Source organism: Octodon degus, unplaced genomic scaffold (assembly GCF_000260255.1).
Source record: "Octodon degus isolate 3935 unplaced genomic scaffold, OctDeg1.0 scaffold00016, whole genome shotgun sequence".
In the NCBI taxonomy this organism is placed as follows: domain Eukaryota; kingdom Metazoa; phylum Chordata; class Mammalia; order Rodentia; family Octodontidae; genus Octodon; species Octodon degus.
Genome location: NW_004524592.1, coordinates 14,808,766 through 14,816,305, shown reverse-complemented (window position 1 = coordinate 14,816,305; position 7,540 = coordinate 14,808,766). Strand labels below are relative to the sequence as shown.

Below are 7,540 nucleotides of genomic sequence, written 5' to 3'. Positions count from 1 at the left end.
TTTATTTTGGTGGAACTGGGGATCGAACTCAGACCCTTGCGCTTGCCAGGCAAGCATTTATTCTACTGAGCCATCTCCCCTAAAAATTTAAAAAATAAAAAATGATGCAGTACTATCAACTCTGCACCCATGAGTTTATGTAAATTTAACGAAATACAGTTTAAAAATGATCAGCAAAATTGTTGCATTTGTACTGATCATGTATAGACATTTTTCTTGTCCTTATTTCCTAAGACAGTGTAGCATCAACAGCTATTTACATAGTGGTATTTACATAGTGGTATTACCACTGTTTACATAGTGGTATTACATATAGTGGTATTTCAATTATGGAGGACGTTTTAAAGTATATAGGAGAAGCAGCTCAGGTGATGTGGATACACTGCACCATTTTATATAAGGAATTGGAGTATTCATAGTGTTGGCATGTTGGGGTGAAGGTCCTGGAAACATTTACCCATGGATAGTGAAAGAAAAGTGTATACGTGAAGCTTTTTTTTTCTTTTGTCAAAATGGAGGATACAGTGGGTGTGGTGGCCCAGATTTGTAATCTCTATACTTGGCGGGCTGAGGTAGGAGGATTACAGTGAGTTTTAGGTCAGCCTGAGCTACATAATCAATTAAAAGCTGAACTACATAGTGAGGCCCTGTCTAAAAAAGAAAGAAAAAAAAAAAAACAACACCTCAACAAAAACACAACATAAGACAAAGATGGAGTGGTGTTGCACATTGAGAAAAAGGTCACGGGTGGACTTACTTTTTCTTTGTCCTTTTTTGTTGTTGTTGTTTGTTTTGCTATTCTTTGACCTGTCCATTTGTAACATTTTTTAAATGATAATTTATAGTGGTAAAACAAAGTTGCTATTGAATTTTATTTAAAATATTAGCCCTGGAATAGTCACAGGAAATATTTTTTGTCTTACTCTTTCATTTTGTAATTGACTAGTCACTTAGTACTAATAAGAGGCAATAATAGTAGTAAAAAAAAAAATCCTACAAAATACGATTTTATGTCAGTTTTGGGTTGATGTCTGGCTATGTTACTGAGTTGCTGTGTGACCTCAAGTAAGAAGCTAACTTTCGATCTTTCACTTTCTCATTTATAAGTGGGAGCAGGATATTCTCCTGTGGAAAACTATTAGAATTAAATGAAAAATCACAAAGTACCAAAGTGCTACCTGATTATTTCTCTTTTTCTTTCCCATTATAAAATGCTTACCATATTTGCCTCTGATGGCATTTTAGCCAAATAGTTCTTCATGCTTTAAGTATACACATTCCTTAAAAATTAATCCTGTTGTAAAAGAAATTGTATTTATTTGTTTGTGTATTGTATTCACAGAATGTTTTCAGGAAAGTGAACATCTCAAGGAAAGTCTTAAATGTTGCTTATTGCATCTCTTTGGAGCCATTGTAGCCGGTGGGCAGGTGAGGACAGTGTTGAAAGTTAACATATAAATCATAGTTAACAGTACCAAAGATTTTCCATAGATTGCTTAATGTGTTCTTTGTTTTTATAACTTCATAAACTGTATAGTTTTGAGTTTATATTTTGTTTAAAACATAAGCTGTTTTTACTTTTTATGTTGGTTCCAAAAAACCTAAATAATAGTACTGACAATAGGATTACTAAATAAATAGATTTAGCAATTTTCAGTATTGTAAGTTAATATATTTTGCTGGCTTTCAGCTACTATTTCTCACTTTAGGGTATAGATTAATTTTTGTTGTTCTAAGGAAATCAGATCCTAGCAGCTTGGTTTTCTAAAGGTATACTTTTCTGTCATAACTACTAAATATGTGTATATATCCTTTAGACAATTCGATGAAGCCTGTTGCCAGAATGTTTTTAAATATGTAAGATATGTAAGGTCATGAAGAGAACCACTTATACTGAATGCTATCCAAAAACACTTGTTTTGTAATCATATGTGTTCTCTGTAACACGTAAAAACTATCTGGCAGGGAAGAGACTGAGGCATGAAGTTCCCTTGAGCCGAAGAATTTGAAGCCGTCTTGAGGCAACATAGTGAAATTCCTCTTTAAAAAAGGAAAGAAGAAATGATTCTAACAACCGTTGTGTGTGAAAATATATCTGACTTTTATCAGTGATAAAGTAACATATGGTTTATTATTTATAATTAACATTTATCAGTGTTAAAACTACAAATGTGCTTTGTTTCAGTTTAAGATTAGTAGAAATGAAGATGTAATTTTTTTTAAGGTTATAGATCCCTTGAATTCCCTTGCTCTCTACTCTTACTTTCTATTAGGTTCACATTCTTTTTGGTATGTTTTTTGAGATAGGGTTTCACTGTAATCCAGGGTGGCCTTAACTTGCTGTGTTGTCTAAACTGGCCTGGAATTATGCTTCTCACGGCTTAGCTTGGCAAGTACTAGAGTATTGGGATTATAGGCATATGACACTCTACCTAGCAGGTTAAATTTTTTCCCTACATTAGCAGATTTTTTTTCCATATAAATATTATTTAACATTCTTTATAACACTCATTACATTCTTTATAACAAATTGCATATTTAAATTGCAATTTTTAAGGTTGAGGTAGGGTGGCTTGTGCATGCTCAAGTATGGGTTTGTTCCTGGATATCCCAGGTGCTGCAGGCTAAGCAGGTGTTAATCTAGGGAGCTGTAATACTAGGGACTGAACACTGGAGAGCTCCAAAGATAGGCAGAAATCAGGGAACTGAAGAGATAAGGTGAGACAGGAGGGTGGGCATCATGCACCAGCCAGCACAGGGTTAAGCCTTGACTGCTGAGGGGTGGATAGGGAGGCTCAGAAACCAGAGGAATAGATAGTCTGTCCCAAGCTGCAGCGCCAAGGGCTGAGAGCCGCTAGGAGACTTCGTGATGTTCAGCTTTCCTTTCTGTCCCAGCCAAGTGAAGGGACCCTAAAGGAATTGGGAACAATACCTGTGATCCCGTGGGAGCAGGGCCCAGCGCTCCTCCCATTTCTGATCTGGCCTTCCATGCCCTATCATAGCCAAGGTCAGGAAGTATGATCGCGAACAAGCACAACCATGCCCCATGTGTGCCTTGCCAACCTGGAGTGTCCTCCCCACTACTGACACCCAGAGCTCCAGGGCTCAGCTCTGGCAGACAAGACAGCCATGGGAAAGGCCAGCAGGAGGAGGGTGTCACCTGAGAGGGAAGAGAGGTGGGGTTCTGGGGTTGCATGAGACCTTCACCAAGCCACTGTGAGATGAGGTGCTGCTGAGCAGCCCAGTCCCAGCTCTCTCACACAGCGGCCTCAGGGGGGCTCAGCAGGTCAGGTCAACATGGCACCAGGAAGAAAGAACTTGCACCAGGGACATCAGATGCTAGACTGATCCTTCTCTGCCATCTCCATCTTCAACACAGTTCCTTAATTAACACTGGAATCCTTCCGACTAGGAGCTGTGCCTCTGCTTCTAGCCCTAACTGATCACCTTGCACACCCTGGTTTCTTTTGGCTACATTTGAAATAAGCAAATCCTATTTTAACTGAATTTGATTTTTAAATAAAAGAATAAGAAATTGTTTCCACAGGAAAAATAAAATTGCAATTTTACTTTAAAAGTTAGAAAATTTTTTTACTTATTTTGTAGTACTAGGAATTGAGCCCAGGGTCTTTGCAATGACCTGCATCCTCAGTTCTCACTTGTTTTTTGTTTGGGTTCCTATGGTTGGTTATTTTTATATTTTAAAACAGCATCTTACTAAGTCAGCAAGTTTCTTGGATTGTGTTAAATTTACAGTCCTGCCTCAGCCTCCCAAAGTGCTGGGATTATAGGATATACCACCATACCTGGCTAAAATTTCTATTTTTAAAAATTTAATTACATTTTATTTATTATTTTACATTATATTATGTTATTTTATTTTATGTTTTATTTTATGTTATTTTATGTTATGTTACTTTATTTTATGTTATGTTATTTTGTTATTTTATGTTATATTGTGTTATTTTATGTTATGTTATTTTATTTTATGTTATTTTGAGTTGTTTTATTTTGTGTTATGTTATTTTATGTTGTTATTTTATTTATTTTATTTTATTTTAGTTATGTTATGTTATGTTATTTTTTATTTTGGCAGAACTGGAGATTGAACTCAGGCCCTTGCCCTTGTCAGGGAAGCACTTACTCCACTGAGTCGTCTCCCTGGCCCCCTACATTTTATTTAAAGATGTAAAATTGTGCTGATAATACTTTTGGCATATTACCTTAGCAGCCTAAGCATTAGGAACAAACCCTTGTCTGTGTTCAGGAAGAAACCAGAGAACAAGCTGGGTGTGGTGATATGTGCCTATAATCACAACACCTAGGAGGCTAAGGGAGGAAGATTGGCAGCACTTCAGCTCCAGCCTGGGCTATATGGTGAGACCCACTATGTCTCAGAGAAACCAAAAGCAAAAAGAAGTTGCTCTTTACTTGATAATTTAATTAGTATTTCCTTTTTTGATAGGAAATTTTCAAAGAGTAATTAATTGTTACTTGTCGAGTAAACAGCAAGTGACTATGTATTTAAGTAAACTTTTAAATGTGCCCAATTTAGATCTGCTTTCTTGGATATTTGTTTTGTAAATACTCCCATGAGTTTCCTATCTTGGTAATGCTACATTCTTCCTTTTGTCTTTACCTTTGCTTTTTAAATTTTCTCTCTACATAGATTTTTAGCCTTGTACTCACTGGAAATTTTAGACTTTTTTAAAAATATTTTTTCTTTTTATTTATTTATTTATTTTTGCATTTATTTATTTATTTGGTACAGGGTCTCACTACACACCTTGGATTTGTAATGATCCTCCTGTCTCATCTCCTCTGGAATTACAGGTGTGCACCACCACACATTGATCGGGAATGCTTGGGTTTTGGTGGCCAGCACGGTGCACCAAGGTTCTGGGGCCAATATAGCATGCAGTACCTGGGCTCAAACCCAGGTCTTTGTGCTTGCCAGGCAGACGCTTAGACTGCCAAGTTCCTAAAGACTTATTTTTATTCCCACCTGTGTCTTCTAGAACACTGCTTAAATTTCTTTCTTTTATTTATCCTGTTCCTTTTTTGATGGTAAGCTAGAATCCCCACTTAGGTTTCCTGGTGGGTTTTATAGCCTTCTCTTCTTTACTTCTTTGGAGATAAGGATCTTCTACAATGAGTGTGTCCAGAATTTTACTTTCTAGCTTAAGTTTTTCTGCGCACCTTCTTATATTAGTTGTATTCTTCTTTTGGTTCGGAATCTCTCCTCTCTATCATTTCTTCACTACTGTACATAAGAATAGATATACATGAATGAAAATAGAAATGAGTCTGTTTGGATCCCATTATCTTAGTGCACAAATGATACACATCTTTTGTTAGTACCAGGGTCAGTCCAACCCCAAGAAACTATAACGAAAACTTAACATGAAAATTAAGTAGATAATAGCTCAATTTATTTTATGTACTGAAATTATTCAGAAAGCCTTGTGATCAGGACATAGTTCAGTTCTACCAAAGCAGAGAGCTATTTATTTTGTTCATTTTGTTGTTGTTGTTGTCATTGTCTTTTTGAGACAGGGTTTCACTATGTGATTTAGGCTGGCCTTGAACTCATTTATAGCCCAGGCTGGACTTGAACTTGTAGCAATCCTCCTGCCTCAGCCTCCCAAGTGCTAGGGTTACAGGTGTGAGCCACTATGCTCCACAGAGTTGTTTGTTGAGTGTGGAGTGAGTACTGAGGAATTTCAGTGAATTGAGTATCTGAAGACATAAGAATGATCTTATAATGGTGAACAGAAAAATTGAAGTCCAGTCTCCTGTCCACATCATTGTGCCTGATCTTTTCATGGGCATATTTGTTCTCTTTCTCTCTGAATGCACCTAAAATACAGCCGTGTGTGTGTGTGTGTGTGTGTGTGTGTGTGTGTGTCTGTGTCTGTGTGTCTGTGTGAAGAGCAAGGTCTTTGTTACTGACATGTGTTGAGTTATATATATATCTTAACTAATTGACCTTAAAGTACTTACATGTGTCTTAAATTGTGCATAATATGGAAACATTAACATTTACAGGATAGTTATGATGGCTAAATGACATAATATATAAATAAAGCATGCAGTAAAGTACCTGCAGGTATAAAAACTTAAGTGAATCACAGTTGCAATGGAGACTTGATTTGCTTTAAGTTGCAGCTTATAAAATTGTAACACATTTAGTTTCCTTTCTCAATTAAAAAATATTGTGGGGCTCAGATATAGCTCAAGGGTGGAGTGTGAGCATGGCATATGCAAGGCTGTAGTTCCATCTCCTGTAGTCCCCACAGAAGTACAAAATCCCCAGGGCTAACATAATGACTGGGGGGTCTTCAGGGACTCATGCTGATTTCAGTCTGTTCTTTATATTCTCTAAGAAACCTTCTAGAATTCTGGCCATTACTCTGGCATTTGGGCACAAAACTTGAAGTAGTAATAAATGAGATAAATGGTATGTATCAGCTCTCTCTAAAGAAATAGTGAAAAGCTGACATTTTTTAGATATGGTGAATGCTGGTATTTCCAGAAATCTGGCGGTCTGAGGCAAAAGAATCACAAATTACACCAAAACTAGGCAACCTCTCCCTTTTTCCCTTCCCCTTTTCTTATTTTTTAGAAAAACGTGTCTAAATTTTAAAATATTTTGAGCAAGGTGTAATGACATATGTTGGTATAGTTCCAGCACTCAGTAAGCTGAGGCAGAAGGATCACCAAGAGTTTAAGGCCAGCCTGAACTACATAAGAGAGACACAGTCTGAAAAAAAAAAAGGGAGATAGGTAGGTAGAGAGACAGACAGACAGACAGAAAGACAGATCCCAAACTGATTCAGAAAGTGGCAAGAATGATTTGATAAGTGTGTCAGAAGCAAGAGAAATATTTTGGGAAAGTGTATCTTTCACTGTCATAAATTACAGTATTCATCATATATTTCTGTCATTCTTTGTAGCTCAGTTTTGAAGGTCCTGGGTTCAATCCCAGTACCAGAAAAAAGTGAAAAGGGAAAAGTTGATACTTTCTAACTTTTTTTTAAAAAGTCTCATGTGCTAAACTGATAGGATTGTAACAAGTCAAATATGTCCAGATAAAAAGTGGATAAAACTTGTTTTCTCAACTTCCTTAGTAACAGGAAAGGTAGCTAGTGAATATGATCCTCATTCTGGGTAGCAGTGCATTCAGGAAAACATCAGGGTTCCCTTGTTAAACAAAAAAACATAGGGGAGGTTCTGGGGACATAACACAAGAGCCTGAGTTTGATACCTAGTACAAAACAATGTAGCGGTGGTTGACTGTGGAGTTGCTTTCATAGTGGTACTTACTTTCACTAATACTGTACAGTGTTTACTATGAGTAGGGTAGAAGTTAAAAGGACCAAGGGTAAAATGCTTCCATGTCTTTTATCATGTATCATTAAGCAGAACTGTTACATGGTTACCCTTAGCTGCAAAGGAAGATGGAAAATACATTTTCCATTCATCATGAGGACTGGAAGCCAAATATGTAAAACACCAATGTCTGTTAAATAATTCGCTG

The 7,540-nt window shown here is 36.7% G+C and overlaps 1 protein-coding gene across 1 annotated transcript in view; it reads left to right on the top strand.

Moving 5' to 3' along the window:
* Nbeal1 (neurobeachin like 1) overlaps nt 1-7,540 on the top strand; it is a 194,157-nt gene that overhangs the window by 55,081 nt on the left and 131,536 nt on the right. The gene's annotated exons all lie outside the window — the stretch shown is intronic.